Source organism: Phyllobates terribilis, unplaced genomic scaffold (assembly GCF_046119375.1).
Source record: "Phyllobates terribilis strain yellow unplaced genomic scaffold, ASM4611937v1 Scaffold_2__4_contigs__length_985480577, whole genome shotgun sequence".
NCBI lineage: Eukaryota > Metazoa > Chordata > Amphibia > Anura > Dendrobatidae > Phyllobates > Phyllobates terribilis.
Genome location: NW_027362762.1, coordinates 18,327,137 through 18,339,628, shown reverse-complemented (window position 1 = coordinate 18,339,628; position 12,492 = coordinate 18,327,137). Strand labels below are relative to the sequence as shown.

The 12,492-nt window shown below is 56.0% G+C and overlaps 1 long non-coding RNA gene across 1 annotated transcript in view; it reads left to right on the top strand.

Moving 5' to 3' along the window:
* The first annotated feature begins 729 nt into the window (after window positions 1-729).
* LOC141249066 (uncharacterized) overlaps window positions 730-12,492 on the top strand; it is a 29,771-nt gene continuing 18,008 nt past the window's right edge. Inside the window, exon 1 of the long non-coding RNA XR_012312033.1 lies at window positions 730-839. This is a non-coding gene — a long non-coding RNA (uncharacterized lncRNA). The remainder of the gene's footprint in view (window positions 840-12,492) is intronic.

Below are 12,492 nucleotides of genomic sequence, written 5' to 3'. Positions count from 1 at the left end.
AAGAACCGAGAGGAGAAGAGTGAGGGTGTGGCGGCTTATCAACGACCTGAGGGGTCTGAGCGGGTCGATGGAGGAGAGGAGGTGGAGCTGTGTCTGGACCGGAGATGTGCTGGCGGGTCCCTTGGCCAAGCGCTATTGCGATCTGTCATCCATATTGGATGTCTAAGCTGCCAGTAACTGCATCCCAGACACACTGAGGGGTGGAATCGGGACAGCGGTGAAAGCCCAGAGCTTCAACAGGTCCAAGACCCATGGATTTGGAACTCGCCCATGTTGATGGCCGTGGACGGCTATGAAGTTGTTTCCTCCCCCTTCCAAGTTCAGACACTCACAGGTTCAAGTCCCCTAAGAAGACTAACAAATACAGTAAAAGAAAAAAAATATGTTTTTAAAAGCACAAAAAAAAAAAAAACTAAAAGTTCAAATCATCATCCTTATTCACCATTAAAAATAAATAATACTCAAAAAATCTGAAAACATACACATGTGCTATCTCCTCGTCCTTAAAAGTCCGATCTACCAAAAACATAAAATTAATTAATCCGATTGGTTAATGCAAAATTAAATGCAGCTATAGGCGATGTTTGTAGCCCAAATTGGAATCAATAAAAACTACAGCTTAGGGCGCAGAAGACAAGCCCGTACACACCTTCATCGAACAAAAAATGTAAAACATTACGGATGTTGAAAAATAGCAACACATGCAAATTCTTGTTTGTTTATTTTTTTTACAAAAGGAGCATTGCAAACCTGGAGAGGAGTTTAGAGGTCACTGAGCGCCTCTGGCTGAGGCCAGTGATATGGAGGAGGATGAAGGTGGAGAAGATCAGGACCCAGAAGTAGGTGGCTGGGTAATGTTAAATATTAATTATGAATATTCATTTTATTCTTAATTCTGAGTTCTGTACCATACATACATAAGATTGCATCAGCCATCGTTTCTAGATGACATGCGCTATTTCTGTATTTTTAGTTCAGCACCATAATTAGAAGAACAGGTGCCATATGACCGGCCTATAAAAGCCCATGTTAGAGACAGGGGGGATTCTTGCCATTCCACAGGACACAGGACGAGGGACTGTGTGTAAACCAGCTGCTGATGTAGGCCCAAGGGACACATGGTGTCATCCTGACACACGTGCTGGACACAGACAGATGCAATCTACCAGCCAGGATCCCAGGAAAAGATGGGTGAATCTCAACTATTAAGCTAATTATGGACAAATGGACAATTACTCTAACTATTTAATTATTGTATGTACCTTCTGAAATCATCCTTTTTAATGGACAACCCGAGAATAAATAGATACATTTTTTTTATAAGAATATCGTGATATAGAAGTCCTTGATAGAAAAAATACAGAAAGAAGTATTTTTTTTACAGGTAACAGTTAGAAGAAGGGGTAAGGAGAAAAGTGACGGGGAGCCCAGTCATGATCTGCACAACCTAGTAAATATGCATGTTTGGCTGATATTAGGAATGCTAGCCCAAGGCTGGGATCACTACAGCAGGCCCAGGACTAGGATCACTACAGAAGGCCCAGGACCGGGATCACTACAGCAGGCCCAGGGCTGGGATCACTACAGCAGGCCCAGGGCTGGGATCACTACAGCAGGCCCAAGGCTGGGATTACTACAGCAGGCCCAGGACTGGGATCACTACAGAAGGCTCAGGACCGGGATGACTACAGCAGGCCCAGGGCTGGGATCACTACAGCAGGCCCAGGGCTGGGATCACTACAGCAGGCCCAAGGCTGGGATTACTACAGCAGGCCCAGGACTAGGATCACTACAGAAGGCCCAGGACCGGGATCACTACAGAAGGCCAAGGACTGGGATTACTACAGCAGGCCCAGGGCTGGGATCACTACAGCAGGCCCCCAGGACCGGAATCACTACAGCAGGCCCAGGACTAAGATCACTACAGCAGGCCCAGGACTAGGATCACTACAGCAGGCCCAGGACTGGGATCACTACAGCAGGCCCAGGATTGGGATCACTACAGCAGGCCCAGGACTGGGATCACTACAACAGGCCCAGGGCTGGGATCACTACAGCAGGCCCAGGGCTAGGATCTCTACAGCAGGTCCAGGACTGGGATCACTACAGCAGGCCCAGGACTTGGATCACTACAGCAGGCCCAGGACTGGGATCACTACAGCAGGACCAGGGCTAGGATCTCTACAGCAGGCCCAGGACTGGGATCACTACCACAGGCCCAGGACTGGGATTACAACAGCAGGCCCAGGATTAGGATCACTACAGCAGGCCCAGGACTGGGATCACTACAGCAGGCCCAGTACTGGGATCACTGCAGCAGGCCCAGGGCTGGGATCACTACAGCAGGCCCAGGGCTGGGATCACTACAGCAGGCCCAGGGCTGGGGACAATACAGCAGGCCCAGGATTAGGATCACTACAGCAGGCCCAGGACTGGGATTTCTACTGCAGACCCAGGACTGGGATCACTACAGCAGGCCCAGGATTGGGATCACTACAGCAGGCCCAGGATTGGGATCACTACAGCAGGCCCTGGGCTGGGATCACTACAGCAGGCCCAGGACTGGAATCACTACAGCAGGCGCAGGACTGGGATCACTACAGCAGCCCCTGGGCTGGGATCACTACAGCAGGCCCAGGACTGGGATCACTACAGCAGGCCCAGGACTGGGATTACTACAGCAGGCCCAGGATTAGGATCACTACAGCAGGCCCAGGATTAGGATCACTACAGCAGGCCCAGGACTGGGATCTCTACCGCAGACCCAGGACTGAGATCACTACAGCAGGCCCAGGATTGGGATCACTACAGCAGGCCCTGGGCTGGGATCACTACAGCAGGCCCAGGACTGGGATCACCACAGCAGGCTCAGGACTGGGATCACTACAGCAGCCCCAGGGCTGGGATCACTACAGCAGGCCCAGGACTGGGATCATTACAGCAGGCCCAGAACTGGGATTACCACAGCCGGCCCAGGATTAGGATCTCTACAGCAGGCTTAGGACTGGGATCTCTACAGCAGGCCCAGGACTGGGATCACTACAGCAGGCCCAGGGCTGGGATCACTACAGCAGGCCCAGGGCTGGGATCACTACAGCAGGCCCAGGATTAGGATCACTACAGCAGGCCCAGGACTGGGATCGCTACAGCAGACCCAGGACTGGGATCACTACAGCAGGCCCAGGATAGGGATCACTACAGCAGGCCCAGGGCTAGGATCACTGCAGCAGGCCCAGGACTGGGATCACTACAGCAGGCCCAGGACTGGGATCACTACAGCAGGCTCTGGATTAGGATCACCACAGCAGGCCCAGGACTGGGATCTCTACAGCAGGCCCAGGACTGGGATCACTACAGCATGCCCAGGACTGGGATCACTATAGCAGGTACAGGACTGGGATCACTACAGCTGGCCCAGGACTGGGATCACTACAGCAGGCCCAGGACTGGGATTACTACAGCAGGCCCAGGATTAGGATCACTACAGCAGGCCCAGGATTAGGATCACTACAGCAGGCCCAGGACTGGGATCTCTACAGCAGACCCAGGACTGGGACCACTACAGCAGGCCCAGGATTGGGATCACTACAGCCGGCCCTGGGCTGGTATCACTACAGCAGGCCCAGGACTGGGATCACCACAGCAGGCCCAGGGCTGGGATCACTACAGCAGCCCCAGGGCTGGGATCACTACAGCAGGCCCAGGACTGGGATCACTACAGCAGGCCCAGGACTGGGATTACCACAGCAGGCCCAGGATTAGGATCTCTACAGCATGCCTAGGACTGGGATCTCTACAGCAGGCCCAGGACTGGGATCACTACAGCAGGCCCAGGGCTGGGATCACTACAGCAGGCCCAGGATTAGGATCACTACAGCAGGCCCAGGACTGGGATCCCTACAGCAGACCCAGGACTGTGATCACTACAGTAGGCCCAGGATTGGGATCACTACAGCAGGCCCAGGGCTAGGATCACTACAGCAGGCCCAGGACTGGGATCACTACAGCAGGCCCAGGACTGGGATCACTACAGCAGGCCCAGGACTGGGATCACTACAGCAGGCCCTGGATTAGGATCACCACAGCAGGCCCAGGACTGGGATCTCTACAGCAGGCCCAGGACTGGGATCACTACAGCATGCCCAGGACTGTGATCACTACAGCAGGCACAGGACTGGGATCACTACAGCTGGCCCAGGATTAGGATCACTACAGCAGGCCCACGGCTAGGATCTCTACAGCAGGTCCAGGACTGGGATCACTACAGCAGGCCCAGGACTTAGATCACTACAGCAGGCCCAGGACTGGGATCACTACAGCAGGCCCAGGGCTGGGATCACTACAGAAGGCCCAGGATTAGGATCACTACAGCAGGCCCAGGACTGGGATCTCTGTAGTGCCGGCGTCCCTGCCCTCTGCTAGGCAGGGACGCTGCTCCCCTCACCGCTCTGCTCCGTGCCCGGCATCTTCCCCCCGCTCTGCTGTCAGCGCGCGCTCCGTCCCGGCGTCCTCCTCCTGCTCTGCTCTCAGCGCGCGCTCCTTCCCGGCCCCTGTGCTTAGGGCGCGCGCGCGCGCGCTCCCCTCCTCTTAAAGGGGCCGCGCGCGCCGCCCTAAAGAGTCCCCGGCCAATGGCCGGAGGACTTCATCATATATAAGGCACCTCCTCCAAAATGGAGGTGCCCGAGCAATGTTGTTTGCACCTGTGTCTCACCTGTGCTTCAGCCCTCAGGTCCCGTTGCCAGTTACCTGCCAGTTTCCTGCTAGTTACCTGCCAGTTACCTGCCTGATTCCTGCCTGAATACTTGTTACCTGTCTGCCAGTCTGAGGTCCGACGGTCTGCCTTACTACTCCTGTCAGTCTGTCTAAAGGACCAGCCTGCCCGCTCACCTGGGAGCGCATATCAGCTACCTGCCTGCTTGCCTGAGGTCCGACGGTCTGCCTTACTACTCCGGTCAGTCTGTCTATGGACCAGCTTGCCCGCTCACCTGGGAGGGCTTCTCCGTTACCTACCTGCCTGCCAGCCCGGAGGTTCCGCCATCACGTGCCGTGACCACCTGCTATTCCAGAGACTCTCGCTTGCTCACCTGGGAGCACACATCTACCATCTGCCTGCTAGCCTACCCGGAGGCTCTGCCATCACAGGTCGTACCTACCCCTTACCCAGAGACTGCCCTGATCACTTGCCGTAACTCCCTGTCTGTTCACCCAGAGACTGCCACCCGCTCCCTTACAAGGGCCGCCCCCTTGTATAGTAGCTCAGAGGTTCCGCCTCCCGGACCCGTTACAGTCCGCCTCCCGGACCCGTTACAGTTTGCTCGGGCCATGGAACCCGGTGGCACCCAAGCTCCCTCGCTCACGGACCTGTGTCATGAACTGTCCCGTCAAAGGTCCCAACAGGAGTCCATCCTGGGTCACCTGCGGAATGTCAATACTCGCCTGGACACTCTGACTGCACCACCTGCAGCCACTGCCAGTACCATGACTCGCAACCCGGCAGCTCCGCTACCCACTAATACCATGGTAACCTATCCCGGTCCCCGGCTGTCTGCACCTCCTCGCTTCGGAGGCGACTCCGTCCAGGCTCGGGGCTTCATAAATCAGTGCACCCTGCACTTTGAACTTTTGTCCCATCAGTTTAATTCCGACCGGGCCAAAATTGCCTTTATCATGTCCCATCTCACCGGGGAGGCCCTGGCCTGGCTAAATCCTCTATGGGAGAGAGGAGACCCCCTGGTGTCCAACTTGCCTGCTTTTCTCTCGGCTTTCCGGAAAGTCTTCGACGAACCCGGACGGAAGACCTCATCCGCATCCTCTCTGCTACGCCTCCGTCAGGAGGGTCTCACCGTGGGCCAATATGCCATACGGTTCCGCACCCTTGCCTCGGAGCTGGCTTGGGATAACGACGCTCTGGTATCCGTCTTCTGGGAGGGTCTGTCCGGTCGTATTAAAGATGAACTTGCTGGTCGGGACATTCCTACCTCTCTCGATGATCTAATAACCCTTGCCACCCGGATTGACCTACGGTTCCAGGAGCGTGCCAAAGAGGTCACCCGTGAGAGAAGGATTCCACGTTTAGCTCCTACTTTCCAGAAACCCGTCATTCCCTCCATCTCTCCCCAGGTACACTCTCCTGAGCCTATGCAGGTCGACCAGACCAAGATGGTCAAAACCCGTCAGGACTCACGCCGTGCCGAGGGGAGCTGCTTCTACTGTGGCAGTAAGGAGCACCGGATCCGTGCCTGCCCGGAGAGGTCGGGAAACGCCTGTGTCTAGGTTCGCTCAGAGAGGTCCACCTAGACAAGAATAAATCCTCTCCATCCCTGCTGTTGTCAGTTTCGATCATCTACGGGGAGAACCGTTATTTCGAACTAGCCCAACTTGACTCTGGAGCAGCCGGGAACCTTATTTCACAGTCCCTGGTTGAGAAATACCGCATCCCCACCAAACCTCTGGCTGTACCCTTGTCTGTCGCTGCCGTGGATGGGGGCCTCTTACCTCGCCCCATTCAACTCATCACCGAATCCATTACCCTGCAGGTGGGAATGCTGCATTCTGAAAGTATCTCCTTTCATGTTCTGCCTGGACTCTCTCACGCCCTCTTGCTAGGTCTGCCCTGGCTCCAGAGACATGCACCCGTGCTAGACTGGCAAACCGGAGAGGTCCTTCGCTGGGGACAAGACTGTCATAAAACTTGCCTGGTTCCCGTCCATCCCGTCCGTCCCTCTCCTACCCCAGCTAATCTACCTGGACTTCCGATTCCTTATTGGTCTTATGCAGATGTCTTTAATAAAAAGGAGGCAGAGACATTACCACCACATAGACCATACGACTGTCCCATCGATCTGCTACCCGGTACTACTCCTCCCCGTGGGCGTATCTATCCTTTATCCGCTGCTGAGACCCGGTCAATGTCCGAATATATTGAGGAGAATCTGGCCAGAGGATTCATCCGGAAATCTACCTCCCCGGTGGGAGCAGGCTTCTTTTTCGTCAAAAAGAAGGACGGCTCTCTCCGTCCCTGTATAGACTATAGAGGCCTAAACCTGATCACGGTGAAGAATAAGTACCCCCTTCCGCTCATTCCAGAATTATTTGATCGTCTGAGGGGGGCTAGGATCTTCACCAAACTGGACCTTCGTGGGGCGTACAACCTGGTTCGTATTCGTCAGGGGGATGAATGGAAGACGGCATTCAACACCCGGGACGGCCACTATGAATACCTGGTAATGCCCTTTGGTCTCTGTAACGCTCCTGCCGTCTTTCAAGAGTTGGTCAATGACATCTTCCGGGACCTTCTCTACTCCTGCGTAGTGGTGTACCTGGACGACATCTTGGTCTTCTCTCCGGATCTCCAGACTCACCGGAGGGACGTTCGTCAGGTCCTGCTCAGGCTAAGGCTGAACCATCTCTACGCTAAATTTGAGAAGTGCCTCTTTGAGCAGACCTCGCTTCCGTTTCTGGGCTACATTATCTCTCAGACCGGCCTACAAATGGATCCTGAGAAACTGTCTGCCATCGAGAAATGGCCCCGACCGGAGGGGTTGAAGGCCATTCAGCGATTCCTGGGCTTCGCCAACTACTACCGCCTCTTCATACCACACTTCTCTTCCCGGACGGCCCCAATTTCTGCGCTCACCCGTAAAGGTACTAATCCCAAAGAGTGGCCACCCGAAGCTGAGGAGGCCTTTCTTTCCCTTAAACAGGCCTTCTCTTCCGCCCCGGTGCTGCATCGCCCAGATGGCAACAAGCAGTTCTTCCTGGAAGTTGACGCCTCCTCCTCTGGAGCCGGAGCGGTACTTACTCAAAAATCATCTTCCGGGAGGATGGTAACTTGTGGCTTCTTCTCTAAACTCTTCTCCTCCTCTGAGCGCAACTATTCCATAGGAGACCGAGAGTTATTGGCCATCAAACTGGCATTGGAGGAGTGGCGTTACCTGCTCGAGGGGGCTCTTCACCCGGTAATAATTTACACTGACCACAAGAACTTGGCTTACCTCCAGCATGCCCAGAGACTTAACCCGCGCCAAGCCCGGTGGTCCTTGTTTTTTGCTCGTTTTGATTTTGTCCTTCATTTTCGCCCGGCTGACAAAAACGTCAAGGCGGACGCCTTGTCTCGGTCCTTTCTGGTGTCTGATCTCGAGGAGGATCCGAAACATATCATCGATCCCGCCAGAGTAATGCAGGTGGCTCCCGTGAGTCTAAATCGTCTTCCTCCTGGTAAGACGTTCGTACCAGTACCTGATCGGGAGAAGATCCTACACTGGGGTCATTCGTCTAAACTAGCTGGCCACGCCGGTCAGAAAAAGACCCTCCAGCTTATTACCCGGCACTACTGGTGGCCTAACCTGCACAAGGATGTAATAGACTTTGTTTCTGCCTGTGTGTCCTGCGCCCGCAACAAAGTTCCGAGACACCTGCCGGCCGGCCGCCTCCTACCTCTGCCAGTACCTGCTGCCCCCTGGCAGCATATAGCGATGGACTTCATTACTGATCTGCCCGTCTCTGCCGGTTGTACGGTCATTTGGGTGGTCGCTGACCGCTTCTCCAAGATGGCTCACTTCATTCCACTGCCAGGTCTTCCGTCTGCACCCGAGCTGGCTAAAGACTTTATCCGCCACATCTTCCGTCTTCATGGCCTGCCCCGTCACATCGTGTCGGATCGTGGGGTACAGTTCACTTCCCGTTTCTGGAGAGCCACTTGTAAATTGCTGGACGTCACCCTGGACTTCTCCTCCGCTTACCACCCACAGTCTAATGGTCAAGTGAAGCGGATCAATCAGAACCTGAACAGTTACCTTCGGCACTTCGTTAATGCCCACCATTCTGACTGGGTGGATCTCCTGCCATGGGCCGAATTCTCGTACAACAATCACGAGAGCGAGTCTTCCTCCAAATCCCCGTTTTTTGTAGTCTACGGTCAGCATCCTCGGATCCCGTTTCCCGTCTCCACCTCGGCGGACAATCCGGCTGCGGAATCTCTTGTTAACAAATTTTCCTCCATATGGGAGAGTACCCGGTCCGCACTCCTTCTGTCATCCGAGCGTATGAAAAGACACGCTGACAAAAAACGTCTGGACCCTCCTCAATTCCGCCCTGGGGATAAAGTCTGGCTGTCGTCCAAATATGTCCGGCTCAAGATCCCTTCCTATAAGTTAGGGCCTCGGTTCATCGGCCCACTGGAGGTCATCAGTCAGATCAACCCGGTGGCCTATAAATTGAAACTCCCGGCCAACTTACGGATCCCTAACTCCTTCCATGTGTCTCTCCTCAAACCTGTGGTGCTTAACTCTTTTTCCAAGTCTACAGGTACGCCTCCTGCTCCGGTTTCTGCTGAGGACGAGTTTGAGGTAGAGAACATTCTTGCCACCAAAAGGGTAAGAGGAAAGACCTTTTTCCTGGTAGATTGGAAGGGGTTTGGTCCTGAGGAGAGAACGTGGGAGCCCCGGGAGAACATCCATGCCCCTCTCATCCTAGCTAAATTTCTGTCTGGCCTAAAAAAGGGGGGGCCTAAAGGGGGGGGTACTGTAGTGCCGGCGTCCCTGCCCTCTGCTAGGCAGGGACGCTGCTCCCCTCACCGCTCTGCTCCGTGCCCGGCATCTTCCCCCCGCTCTGCTGTCAGCGCGCGCTCCGTCCCGGCGTCCTCCTCCTGCTCTGCTCTCAGCGCGCGCTCCTTCCCGGCCCCTGTGCTTAGGGCGCGCGCGCTCCCCTCCTCTTAAAGGGGCCGCGCGCGCCGCCCTAAAGAGTCCCCGGCCAATGGCCGGAGGACTTCATCATATATAAGGCACCTCCTCCAAAATGGAGGTGCCCGAGCAATGTTGTTTGCACCTGTGTCTCACCTGTGCTTCAGCCCTCAGGTCCCGTTGCCAGTTACCTGCCAGTTTCCTGCTAGTTACCTGCCAGTTACCTGCCTGATTCCTGCCTGAATACTTGTTACCTGTCTGCCAGTCTGAAGTCCGACGGTCTGCCTTACTACTCCTGTCAGTCTGTCTAAAGGACCAGCCTGCCCGCTCACCTGGGAGCGCATATCAGCTACCTGCCTGCTTGCCTGAGGTCCGACGGTCTGCCTTACTACTCCGGTCAGTCTGTCTATGGACCAGCTTGCCCGCTCACCTGGGAGCGCTTCTCCGTTACCTACCTGCCTGCCAGCCCGGAGGTTCCGCCGTCACGTGCCGTGACCACCTGCTATTCCAGAGACTCTCGCTTGCTCACCTGGGAGCACACATCTACCATCTGCCTGCTAGCCTACCCGGAGGCTCTGCCATCACAGGTCGTACCTACCCCTTACCCAGAGACTGCCCTGATCACTTGCCGTAACTCCCTGTCCGTTCACCCAGAGACTGCCACCCGCTCCCTTACAAGGGCCGCCCCCTTGTATAGTAGCTCAGAGGTTCCGCCTCCCGGACCCGTTACAGTCCGCCTCCCGGACCCGTTACAATCTCTACCGCAGACCCAGGACTGGGATCACTACAGCAGGCCCAGGATTGGGATCACTACAGCAGGCCCAGGATTGGGATCACTACAGCAGGCGCAGGACTGGGATCACTACAACAGGCCCAGGGCTGGGATGACTACAGCAGGCCCAGGGCTAGGATCTCTACAGCAGGTCCAGGACTGGGATCACTACAGCAGGCCCAGGACTTAGATCACTACAGCAGGCCCAGGACTGGGATCACTACAGCAGGCCCAGGGCTAGGATCTCTACAGCAGGCCCAGGACTGGGATCACTACCACAGGCCCAGGACTGGGATTACAACAGCAGGCCCAGGATTAGGATCACTACAGCAGGCCCAGGACTGGGATCACTACAGCAGGCCCAGGACTGGGATCACTACAGCAGGCCCAGGGCTGGGATCACTACAGCAGGCCCAGGGCTGGGATCACTACAGCAGGCCCAGGGCTGGGATCACTACAGCAGGCCCAGGATTAGGATCACTACAGCAGGCCCAGGACTGGGATTTCTACAGCAGACCCACAACTGGGATCACTACAGCAGGCCCAGGATTGGGATCACTACAGCAGGCCCTGGGCTGGGATCACTACAGCAGGCCCAGGACTGGAATCACTACAGCAGGCGCAGGACTGGGATCACTACAGAAGCCCCAGGGCTGGGATCACTACAGCAGGCCCAGGACTGGGATCACTACAGCAGGCCCAGGACTGGGATTACTACAGCAGGCCCAGGATTAGGATCACTACAGCAGGCCCACGATTAGGATCACTACAGCAGGCCCAGGACTGGGATCTCTACCGCAGACCCAGGACTGGGATCACTACAGCAGGCCCAGGATTGGGATCACTACAGCAGGCCCTGGGCTGGGATCACTACAGCAGGCCCAGGACTGGGATCACCACAGCAGGCTCAGGACTGGGATCACTACAGCAGCCCCAGGGCTGGGATCACTACAGCAGGCCCAGGACTGGGATCACTACAGCAGGCCCAGGACTGGGATTACCACAGCAGGCCCAGGATTAGGATCTCTACAGCAGGCCTAGGACTGGGATCTCTACAGCAGGCCCAGGACTGGGATCACTACAGCAGGCCCAGGGCTGGGATCACTACAGCAGGCCCACGGCTGGGATCACTACAGCAGGCCCAGGATTAGGATCACTACAGCAGGCCCAGGACTGGGATCGCTACAGCAGACCCAGGACTGGGATCACTACAGCAGGCCCAGGATTGGGATCACTACAGCATGCCCAGGGCTAGGATCACTACAGCAGGCCCAGGACTGGGATCACTACAGCAGGCCCAGGACTGGGATCACTACAGCAGGCTCTGGATTAGGATCACCACAGCAGGACTAGGACTGGGATCTCTACAGCAGGCCCAGGACTGGGATCACTACAGCATGCCCAGGACTGGGATCACTATAGCAGGCACAGGACTGGGATCACTACAGCTGGCCCAGGACTGGAATTACTACAGCAGGCCCAGGATTAGGATCACTACAGCAGGTCCAGGACTGGGATCTCTACAGCAGACCCAGGACTGGGATCACTACAGCAGGCCCAGGATTGGGATCACTACAGCAGGCCCAGGACTGGGATCACTACAGCAGGCCCAGGGCTGGGATCACTACCGCAGGCCCAGGGCTGGGATCACTACAGCAGGCCCAGGGCTGGGATCACTACAGCAGGCCCAGGACTGGGATTACTACAGCAGGCCCAGGATTAGGATCACTACAGCAGGCCCAGGATTAGGATCACTACAGCAGGCCCCGGACTGGGATCTCTACAGCAGACCCAGGACTGGGATCACTACAGCAGGCCCAGGATTGGGATCGCTACAGCAGACCCAGGACTGGGATCACTACAGCAGGCCCAGGATTGGGATCACCACAGCAGGCCCTGGGCTGGGATCACTACAGCAGGCCCAGGACTGGGATCACCACAGCAGGCCCAGGATTAGGATCTCTACAGCATGCCTAGGACTGGGATCTCTAAAGTAGGCCCAGGACTGGGATCACTACAGCAGGCCCAGGGCTGGAAGCA